Raw genomic sequence first — 12,422 nt, forward strand, 5'->3', positions numbered from 1 at the left:
CCCTCATGCTGGGACACCCTATCTCCAGGCAGGAGGTAAATGGGGACAGAAGCAGAGTTTCTGAGGCTCCAAGGAGAAAGTGGCAAACAGTTGATACACAGAACTAAGGGAAACTGATACTGAGGGTCCCTGCAATCCCTGGCCCTAGACATGAGCTGGCAGGGATAAGCTGGGACTGACTGCTGAGGATCTGTGAGGAACCCAGGCAGAGGGCTGGGGCCAACTGCACAGAGACAGCCTCAAGGGATTGGAGGGCTATGTGAGCTCTGGTCAGATCAGTGTGTGGGACAAAATAGCCTGAGACCTCCATAAAAAAGCACCACTGTTGGTGTGGGAGTGGAAAGGGATGCAATTCAGCCATGCTAGAGCCACTGTATCCAATTGGCTCCATTGTTTGTGTGTTCTCCTGAGAAGAGAGATGAAGCTTGGTCATAGTCATCACTGATGTGCAGAGGCCGGGCTGAAAGCTGAATCCATACACAGCAGCCCCACAACTTCACAGATTTCATTACAGCCCCAAGAGAGAGAGTGAATTTTTTCCCTCTGGAACTTTTGTGGCCCCACACTTCTGGGACTTATAGGCAGTGAGTGGAGTTCTGACTCATGGTGGGGTGGGTATTGACAGCAGGCCTGCACACTGGACCATATGTGGAGGCAGAGCTGGGGTCTTCACTTACCCTGTGATGCACCACAGGTTCAGGTGTGTGATTGCATGCTTGCTGCAGTGGGTTCTAGTGCCTGGTGGATCTGCACTAGTGGCTCCGAACCAGGGGGACACCAGAGCAGGTGACCAACATTCCCACACCTAAGGTGGGGACAAAGGCAGCATCAACAAAGAGTACTTTGTAAGCCCACATAACAAGTCACAGACACCACCACAGAGGGCATTTCCCAGTGGACATCTCCTGCCTACTCTTCTCCCCAGCTGAAGTATTCCAACCTTACCTACTATACACCGCAGCTCAGAAATGGATCTAGAGGCCTCTGTTCCAGGAACAGGGGAGCAGACCAAGCCCTTGTCAAGGCTCTGAAAACTACAGAACAAAAAAGGAAGCCTGGCTCAACAACAACAATCAGGGCAGGCTCTGAACACCATGGCACCAACCACACCCCCAATCAAAGGGATAACAGCCAACACTCACAGAAGGAAAAAGTGGCAACCATCCATACTAAGAACAGCCATCGCAACAAAACTTTTAGATGCACATAGTCTACACAGGACTGTTCCCACTTCAAATAAAAACAAACAAAAAATAAAACAGCCCTTCAAGACCACAGTGGATAACTGATACTCCTAAATCCATAGAGACAGAGAAATATAAGTAAAATGAAGACAAGGAACCTACCCAATTTAAAAGAACAAGAAAAATTCCCTGAAAGAATAATTAATGAAATAGACCTCGATCGCCTACTAGATCTTGACTTCAAAAAGGGAATGATAGGTACATTGAAGGAACTAAAAGAGACTGTGAACAGAGACAGAGAATACTTTAAAGAGGATATTAAAACTATAAAGAAGAGCCAATTAAAAACAGAAAACTATTGCAGAGATAAGAGCCAAACTAAAGACAGTCAAAAGCAGACTAGACAATGCAGAGGAATGAATACTTGACTTATAAGACAGGATAACAGAGGTCACCCAGTCAGAACAGCAGACAGAAAAACAAATAAAAACCAATGAAAGCAATATAAGGGACTTATGGGGTAATATAAAGCATGCCAACCTACACATAATAGGGAACCCAGAAGGAGAAGAAAGTGAAAGGGGGATTGGAAAGGTATTTGAAGAAATCATGACTGAAAACTTTCCAAACCTAAAGAAAGAAACAGATATCCAAGTACAGGAGGCACAAAGGATACCAAACAAGGAAAATCCAAACAGACCTACATCAAGACGTATTATAACTAAGATGGCTGAAGTTAAAGATTAAAAAAGAGAAAAAAGATTGTAAAGTCAACAAGAGAATAATAAAGAGTTAGTTACAAGGGAACCCCCATAATGTTTTCAGCTGATTTCTCTACACAAACACTGCTGGCCAGAATGTAGTGTCAAGATATATTCAAAGATCTGAATGAGAAAAAACTGCAACCTAGGATATTCTATCAAGCAATCCTTTAGAGTAGAAGGAGAAATAAAGAATTCCACAGACAAGCAAAAACTAAAAGAATTCAGCAATACTAAACCTATACTAAATGAAATATTGAAAGGTCTACTCTAAATAGAAAAGAAATAGGAAGCCATATAAATGAGAAAATCATAATTGGAAATACAATTACAGTGAATTGCAAGAAAACAAACATGAAGATACAAAATAAATAAATAAATAGAGAAAGAAAGAAGAAAGAAAGAAGAAAGAAAGAAAGAAAGACAGAAAGAAAGACAGAAAGAAAGACAGAAAGAAAGAAAGAAAGAAAGAAAGAAAGAAAGAAAGAAAGAAAGAAAGAAAGAAAGAAAGAAAGAAAGAAAGAAAGAAAGAAAGGAAAAGAAAGAAAGAAAGAAAGAAAGAAAGAAAGAAAATCATAAAATGTGGAGAGGTGAGCAAGAAAATATAATTTTTTTCTTCACTTTTTTTCTTTTTTCTTCATTCCTTTTAGGATGTATTTGAGCCTACATAACTATCAGTCTAAAACAAACAACTATAGTAAGAGGTTAACATACTTGAAAAACAGGGTAACCACAAATCAAAAGCATACAATTGAGTCACCAAAAAAAGAATGAAAAAAGAAACCAAACTAATACAAAAGAAAATTATCAAACCACAAAAAGAAAAAGAAAAAGGAAAGGAAGAAAGAAGAAATACCAAATCAACTGGAAAACAAAGTTCAAAATGGCAATAAACACACACCTATCAATAATTACTATGTGATTGGACTAAATCTGCAATCAAAAGACATAGAGTGGCAGATTGGATAATAAAACAAAAGCCTACAATATGCTGCCTACAGTAGACCCACTTTAGAGTGAAGGACACACAGATTGAAAGTGAGAGGATGGAAAAAAGTATTTAATGAAAATGGAAATGACAAGAAAGCAGGACTAGAAATACTCATATCAGACAAAATAGACTTTAAAACAAAGGTCACAATCTCTTGTCAGGCATCCTCACGTGAGTGACATAGTCTTTAAACCCTGCATGGCAATCCCTGATGAACCCCCATGATGCCCAGGGAAGACAGGGTGACCTGAAGTCCAACTACTTCCTAAAGATCATTCAACTACTGGATGATTATCCAAAATGCTTCATTGTGGGAGCAGACAATGTGGACTCCAAGCAGATGCAACAGATCCACATGTCCCTCCTCGGGAAGGCTGTGGTGTTGATAGGCAAGAATACAATGATGCACAAAGCCCTCTGAGGGCACATGGAAAACAATCTAGCTCTGAGAAACTGTTTCCACACATCCGGGCTGACGTAGGCTTCATGTTCACCAAGGAGGACCTCACTGAGATCAGGGATATTCTGCTGGCCAATAAGGTGCCAGTTGCCTCCCATGCTGGTGCCATAAGCTGGTGTGAGGTCACCATGCCTGCCCAGAACACTGGCCTGGGGCCCAAGAAGACCTCCTTCTTCCAGGCTTTGAGCATCACCACCCAAATCTCCAGGGGCACCATTGAGATCCTGAGTGATTTGCAACTGATTAAGACTGGAGACAAACTGGGAGCCAGTGAAGCCACATAGTTGAACATGCTGAACATCTCCCCCTTCTCCTTTGGGTTGATCATCCAGCAAGTGTTTGACAATGGAAGCATCTAAAACCCTAAAGTGTGTGACATGACAGAGGAAACTGCATTCTCGCTTCCTGGAGGGTGTTCGCAATGTTGCCAGTGCAAGTCTGCAGATTGGTTACCCAGAATGTGGCATCCATGCCCTATTTTATCATCAGTGGGTACAAGCGGGTCCTGGCTTTTTCTGTGGAAAATGATTATACCTTCCCACTTACTGAAAAGGTCAAGGCCTTCTTGGCTGATCCATCTGCATTTGTGGCTGCTGCCACCGTGGATGCCACCACCACTGCTGCTCCTACTGCCACCGCTGCAGCCCCAACCAAGGCTGAAGCAAAGGAAGGAGTCAGACGAGGTTATGGGATTTGGTCTCTCTGAATGATCACCGAAAGCAACCAACACAGCAAACTTTCTTTGTGAAACAAGGAGATAAAAGTTGAATCTCTTAAAACTCAAAAAACAAAACAAAACAGAACAAAGGGCCACAAAGAGAGATAAAGAAGGACACTATATAATGATCAAAGGAGCAATACAAGAAGAGGATATTACACTAGTTAAAATATATGCACCCAAAATAGGAGCACCTAAATATATAAAACAAATACTAACAGACATAAAGGGAGAAACTGATGGGAATACAGTAATAGTATGAGACTTTAAGAACTCACTAACATCATTGGACAGATTTTCCAGGCAGAAAATCAATAGGGCAATGGAGATACCAAATGACACAATAGCACATTTGGACTTGGTTGATATTTTTAGGACATTACATCCCCAAAAAACAAAATATATATTCTTTTTAAGTGTTCATGGAACATTCTCTAGGCTAGACCACATACTTGGGCACAGAACAAGTTTCAATAAATTTAAGAGGATAGAAATTGTTTCAAGCATCTCCTCTGACCACAATAGCATGAAACTAGAAAGCAACCACAGAAAAACAAAGTAGAAAAAAACATCAGCATAGAGACTAAACAACATGCTACTAAAAAACCAATGGGTCAAGGATGAAATCAAAGAAGAAATTAAAAATACCTTGAGACAAATGACAATTAAAAAACAACCACACAAAATCTATGGGATGCAGCAAAAGCAGTACTAATGGGGAAGTTCATAGCGATACAGGCCTTCCTCAAAAAAGAAGAAAAATTTCAAATAAACAATCAGACTTACAACCTCAAAGAATTAAAAAAAGAACAAACAAAACCTAAAGTCACAAGAAGACAACAAATGATAAAGAACAGGGAGGAAATAAATAAAATAGAGATTTTAAAAGCAATAGAAAAAATCAATCAAACCAAGAGCTGTTTTTTTTTGAAAGAGTAAACAAAATTGACAAACCTACAGCTAGGCTCACCAAGAATAAAAGAGAGAGGACACAAATGAACAAAATAAGAAAGGAAAAATGGAGGGATTACAACCAACACCACAGAAATACAAAAAAAATCATAAGACAATACTATGAATAACTATATGGCAACAAATTAGACAATTGAGAAGAAATGGTCAAGTTTCTAGAAACATACATACAGTCCACCAAAACTGAATCAAGAAGAAATAGATCATTTGAACAGACCAATCATTAGAAGTGAAATATAATCAGCAATTAAAAAAAAAAAATTCTCTGCAAACAAAAGTCCAGGACCAGATGATCTCACTGGGGAATCTTATCAAACACACACAAAAAAAGTTCATACCAGTCATCTCAAACTGTTCCAAAAGATTGAAAAGGAGGGGATACTCCCAAACTCTTTTTATGATGCCACCATCACCCTGATACCAAAGCCAGACAAAAACATTACCAAAAAATTTACAGTCCAATATCATTGATGAACATAAATGCAAAACTCCTCAGCAAAATATTAGCAAACAAAATCCAATAGCACATAAAAAAGATCATACACCATTATCAAGTTGAATTCATCCCATGGACACAAGGATGGTTCAACATATGCAAATCAATCAACGTGATACATCAACAAGAGAAAGGACAAGAATCACATGATCATCTCAATAGATGCAGAAAAAGCATTTGATAAAATTCAACTCATATTTATAATAAAAACTCTTACCAAAATGGGTGTAGCAAGAACATATCTCAACATAATAAAAGCTATTTATGACAAACCTACAGCCAGCATAACACTGAAAGATGAAAAGCTGAAAGCCTTCCCACTAAAATCTGGAGAAAGACAAGGATGCCCACTTTTACCACTTCTATTCAACATAGGCTTGGTAGTCCTAGCCATAGCAATCAGACAAGAAAAAGAAATAAAAGGGATCCAAATTGGAAAAGAAGAGGTAAAATTATCATTATATGCAGATGACATGGTACTACATATAGAAAACCCTAATGACGCCACACAAAATCTACTAGACCTGATAAAAGACTTTGGCAAAGTAGCAGGATACAAAATTAAAATAAAGAAATCAGAGGCATTTCTTTACACTGACAATGAAATATCAGAAAAAGAATGAAACAATCACTTTTAAATTTGCACCCAAAATAGTAAACTACTTAGGAATACATCTGACCAAGGAAGTGAAAGACTTATAGGTGGAGACCTGCAAAACATTGACTAAGGAAATTAAAGATGACTTAAAGAAATGGAAAGATATCACATGTTCTTAGATTGGAAGAATTAATATTAAAATGGCCATAGTACCCAAAGCTATCTACAGATTTAATGCAATCCCTATCAAATTACCCAGGACAGTTTTCACAGAGCTAGAACAAATAATCCTAAAATTTAAATGGAATCACAAAAGACCCAGAATTGCCAAAGTGATACTGAAGAAAATGAATGAAGGTGAAGGAATAACTCTCCCAGACTTTAAACAATATTACAGAGCTACAATAATCAAAACAGCATAGTAGTGGTACAAAAACAAACACATGAATCAGTGGAATAGAATAGAGAGCCCTGAAATAAACCCACAAAATTTTGGTCAATTAATCTTTGACAAAGGAGGCAAGAACACACAACGGAGTAAAGAGAGTCTCTTCAGCAAATGGTGTTGGGAAAACTGGATAGCTATGTGTAAATCAATGAAGTTAGAATACTCCCTCACAAAATACACAAAAATAAACTCAAAATGGCTTAAAGACTTAAACACAAGACAAGACACTATAAAACTCCTAGAAGAAAACATAGGCAAAACATTCTCTGACATAAATCTTAGCAATGTTCTCCTAGGGCAGTCTACCCAGGCAATAGAAATAAAAGCAAAAATAAGCAAATGAAATCTAATTAAACTTATAAGCTTTTGCACAGTAAGGGAAACCATAAGCAAAACAAAAAGACAACCTATGGAATGGGAGAAATTTTTGCAAAACATCAGACCAACAAGGGCTTAATTTTCAGAATATATAAATAGCTCATACAACAATAAAAAAAAAAAAAGTTCAAAATAAACAAAAGTCTTAAATAATCAATTCTCCAATGAAGACATACAAATAGCCAATAGGCACATGAAAAAATGCTCAATATCACTAATTATCAGAGAAATGCAAATCAATACTACAAGGAGGGATCACCTCACACCAGTCAGAATGGCCACCATTAAAAAGTCCACAAATGATAAATCTTGGAGAGGATATGAAGAAAAGGGAACCCTCCTACACTATCGGTGGGAATGTAGTTTGGTGCAGCCATTATGGGAAACAGTATAGAGATTCCTCAAAAGATTCAAAGTAAACTTACCATATGATCCGGCAATCCCACCCCAGGCATATATCTAGAGAGAACTTTAATTCAAAAAGATATTTGCACCCCAATGTTCATAGCAGCACTATTTATAATAGCCAAGACATGGAAACAACCAAAATGTCCATTGACAGAGGACTAGATAAGTAAGTTGTGGTATATTTATACAGTGGAATACTACTTAGCCATAAAAAAGAATAAAATAATGTCATTTGTAGCAACATGGATGGACCTGGAGATTGTCATTCTAAGTCAAGTAAGCCTGAAAGAGAAAGAAAAATACTATATAATGTCACTTATATGTGGAATCTTGAAAAAAAAAAAAAAAGACAAATGAACTTATTCACAAAACAGCAACAGACCCACAGACATAGAAACAAACTTATGGTTACCAGGGGATAAAGGGGTGGGAAGGGATAAATTGAGATTTAGAAATTTGCAGATACTAATTAATATACAGAAAATAGATAAACAACAAGATCATACTGTATAGCACAGGGAACTATATCAGTATCTTGTGGTAACATGATGAAAAGAATATGAAAATGAATACGAAAATGAATAGATGTATGTTCATGTATGATTGAAGCATTATGCTGTACACCAGAAATTGACACATTGTAAGCTGACTATACTTCAATAAAAAACTGTATATACATATGAGAAAATTATGATAGCACCTGACACCTGTCAGAATGGCTATCATCAAAAAGACAGCAAATAACTGTTGACAAAGATGTGGAAGAAAAGAAACTCATGCACTGTTGGTATGAGTGAAAATTAGTGCAGACACTATGGAAAATAGCACGGAGGTTCCTCAAAAAAATTAAAGCTATTAACTGCCATATGATTAAGCAATTTCACTTCTGTGTATTTACCTAAAGAAAACAAAAACACTTATTCAAAAATAAATATGCACTCATATGAACATTGCAGTATTACTTACAGTAGTAAAACATGGAAGCAACCCAAGTGCCTATTGACAGATGAATGAATAAATAAGTTATTATATATATATAATATGTGTGTATTTATATTATAATACATTATTATATTATATTAATTATATTATATAATGGAATTTTACTCAGTCATAAAATAAATGAAATCTTGCCCTATGCAACATGAATGGTTCCAAGGGGTATTATGCTAAATGAGATAAATCAAACAGAAAAAGATAAATAACATGTGATCTCACTTACATATGAAATCCAAAACCCAAACAAACAAAACAAAATGAAAACAGACTCACAGACCCAGAGAACAATAGAGTGGTTGCCAGAGGAGAGAAAGGTTGGGGGTAAAATAGATGTAAGTATTAAGAGGTACAAAGTTTTAGTTATAAAATAAGCCACAGGGATGTAATACATATATATGTAAAAATATGGTCAATAATATTGTTATAATTTTGATGGGGACACATGGTTGCTATATTTATGATGGTGATCATTTCATAATATGTATAAATTTCAGATCACTATGTAATATACCAAAAATAAACATAATTTTGCACATCAACTATATTTCATTAAGAAATAAATAAATGAATGCAGAGGCTTTAGCCTGGTCCTGGGCCTCAAAGCCAGATAGGTGTAGTTGCCCATGCTAAATACAGGGCCTAAGAGTTGATAAGGTTTTCAGATGAACAGTTTCCATCCTACAAAGGAGTGGATGGCAACCCTCACTAGGTCGTGTGCATGTGGTGGGGAGGCTGTGGGCAGGAGGAAGGACCACTGTGAAGACAATGTGGGCACCAGGAGCTCTGCCTTCTGATATCATCTAGAAATGCATATAGCCCCAGAAATAGCAAGATTTTGGGAGTTCCAGTCAAGAGGGAAGCTCAGCAGGACAGTAGGAGGAGCATGCTTGCCCCATACTCCTCAGGTGGGCAACCCACAATCTGAAGAATAATTAAGTTGCAGAGGCCCTTCAACAGGAGTGAGAGTTCTGAGCCCCAGCTCAGGCTCCCCAGCATGAGGTTTCATCATTGGGAGGAGGAGTCTCCAGAACATCTGGTTTTAAAGGCCAGGGAGGCTTAATTCCAGGAGTCCCACAGGACTAGGGAAAACAGAGACTTCACTCTCTTGGAAAGCACACACAGAATTTTGCATGCACCAGGTCTAAGGGCAGAGGCAGTGATTTCATAGAACCAGGGCCAGACCTGCCTGCTGGTTTTGAAAGTTCTCCTGGAAAGGTAGGGGGTGGCTGTGGCTCACCCTGGGTACATAAAAGCTAGTGGCAGTTATTTGGGAAGTGTTCATCTACATGAGTTTTCCTGGAGGCTGACATTTTGCTTGGCTTATCAGCACCAAAACTTAGCCCACCCAGCAGCCTTTAGGCTTAAGGGCTAGAAAGTCTCAGGCCAAATAACATACTGGATAGGAACACAACCCTACCCATCAGCAGACTTCTGGAGTCCACAGCTGCCTCAAGGCACACACCTAGCCATGGCCTGACCCACCAGTGCACCAGGACCAAGCTCCACCCAGCAGTAGGCACACACTGATTCCTACTGCCAGGAATCCTACATAAGCTTCAAGCCCAGCCTCATCCTCCAGGGAGTCAGATATCAGAAAAAAGAAAACAACCATCCCAAAACTGGTGGAAGGAATCCACAAATGCAGGCAAGACCCTACTCTGGGACAAGTTGGACACTGGCCCTTGGGTGACAACAGAGAAGTGTACTGCTGGGATTCATAATATGTCTCCCACAGAGGGCAACTTCTCCAAGGTCAAGAAACATAACTAACCTACCTAAAAATACAAATAGAAAGTTAGACAACATTAGGTGGCAGATGAATATCTTCTAGGCCAAGGCACAAGACAAAATCCCAGAAGAAGAAATAAGTGAGGAAGAGATAGGCAATCTATCCAAGAAAGAGTTTAGAGTAATGATGATGAAGATATTCAGAGAACTCAGGAGGAGTATAGATACACAGAAGGAAGCTTTAAACAAAGAATTAGAAAATATAAGGAATGCCCAAACAAAACTGAAGATCACAATTACTGAAGTGAACAGACTAGAAGGAGCCAAGAATAGATCAAATGAGGCAGAAGAACGCAATCAGTGAGCTAGAAGACAGATTAGTTGAAATCACTACTGCAGAACAGAGAAAAGAATAAAGAATGACAAGAAATGAGGATAGTTTAAGAGAATTCTGGGACAACATAAAGTGCACTAATATTTGCATTATAGGAGTCCCAGAAAGTGAAGAAAGAGAGAAATGATCTGAGAAAATATTTGAAGAGATGATAGCCAAAAACTTCCCTAACTTGGGAAAGGAAACAGCCACCCAAGTCCGAGTAGTGTGGGGAGTTCCAATAAGATTAACCCAAAGAGGAAAACACTGAGGCACATAGTAATCAAATTGACAAATTAAGGATAAGGAGAAAATATTAAAATCAGCAAGAGAAAAGCAACAAATAACATACAAAAGAATTCCCATAAAGTTATCTGCTGATTTTTCAGCAGAAAATCTACAGTCCAGAAAGGTGTGGCACAATACATTTAAAATGATGAAAGGGAAAAACTTACAGCCAAGAATACTCTATCCAGCAAGGTGCCTGTTCAGATTTGGTGGAGAAATCAAAAGCTTCACAGATAAATAAAGGCTAAAAGAATTCAGCATCACCAAATCAGCTTTTCAACAAATGTTAAAGGAACTTATCCAGTCATCAAACCATAAGAAAAGAGAATAAAAAGAAGAAAGAGAAAAAAAAAAAAAAGGCCTATAAAACAAACCCAAAACATTAACAAAATGGCAATAAGAATATACATATTAATAATTATCTTAAATGTAAATGGATTAAATGCTCCAACCAAAAGACACAGACTGACTGAATGGAAACAAAAACAAGACCTATATATATGCTGTTTGCAAAAGACCCACTTCAGAGCTAGAGACACATGCAGTATGAAAGAGTGGATAGAGAAAAATATTTCATGCAAATGGAAACCAAGAAAAAGCTGGAGTAGCAATACTTATAATAGACAAAATAGGTCTTAAAATAAAGACTGTTACAAGAGACAAGGACATTACATAATGCTCAATGCATCAATCCAAGAAGAAGATATAATAATTGTAAATATATATGCACCAAATATAGGAACACCTCAATATATAAAGCAATTGTCAAGACATAAAAGAGGAAATGGACAGTAACACAATAATAGCAGGCAACCTTAATACCCCACTTACATCAATGGACAGATCATCCAAACAGAAAATCAATAAGGAAATACAGACCCTAAATGACACATTAGACCAGATGGACCTAATTGGATCTGTAAAGCATTCTATCAGAAAGTAACAGAATACACATTCTTCTCAAGTGCACACAGAATATTCTCCAGAATCGACCACATGTTGGCCCACAAAGTAAGCCTTTAAGTAAATTTAAGAAAATTGAAATTGTATCAAGCATCTTTTCTGACCACAATGCTATGTAGTTAGAAATGAGCTACAAGAAAAAAAAGGCAAACACGTGGAGGCTAAACAATATGCTACTTACAACCAATGGATCACTGAAGAAATCAAAAATAAAATAAAATAAAAATACTTTGAGCCAAATGAAAATGAAAACACAATGATCCAAAATCTCTGGGACCCAGCAAAAGCAGCTCTAAGGGTCAAGTTTATAGTGATACAAATCTACCTCAGGAAACAAGAACAATCTCAAATAAACAACCTAACCTTACACCTAAAGCAGGTAGAGAAAGAATGAACAAGATGCAGTTAGTAGAGAAAAGAAATCATAAACATTAGAGCAGAAATGAATGAAATAGAGACTAAAAAAAACCAATAGAAAAGATCAATGAAAAGAAAAGTTTGTTCTTTGAAAAGATAAACAAAATTGATATTACTTTAGTCAGATTCATCAAGAGAAAAAAGAGAGAGGGCCCAAATTAATAAAATCAGAAGTGAAATAGAAGTCACAACCGACACCACAGAAATACAAGGGATCATAAGAGGCTACTATAAGCAACT

The 12,422-nt window shown here is 37.5% G+C and overlaps 1 pseudogene; it reads left to right on the forward strand.

Annotated features, from left to right (window-relative positions):
* Positions 1 to 3,160: 3,160 nt before the first annotated feature.
* Positions 3,161 to 4,106, forward strand: LOC105086656 (large ribosomal subunit protein uL10-like; annotated as a pseudogene).
* The last annotated feature ends 8,316 nt before the right edge of the window (positions 4,107 to 12,422 follow it).

This window comes from Camelus dromedarius, chromosome 13 (assembly GCF_036321535.1).
Source record: "Camelus dromedarius isolate mCamDro1 chromosome 13, mCamDro1.pat, whole genome shotgun sequence".
NCBI classification, from domain to species: domain Eukaryota; kingdom Metazoa; phylum Chordata; class Mammalia; order Artiodactyla; family Camelidae; genus Camelus; species Camelus dromedarius.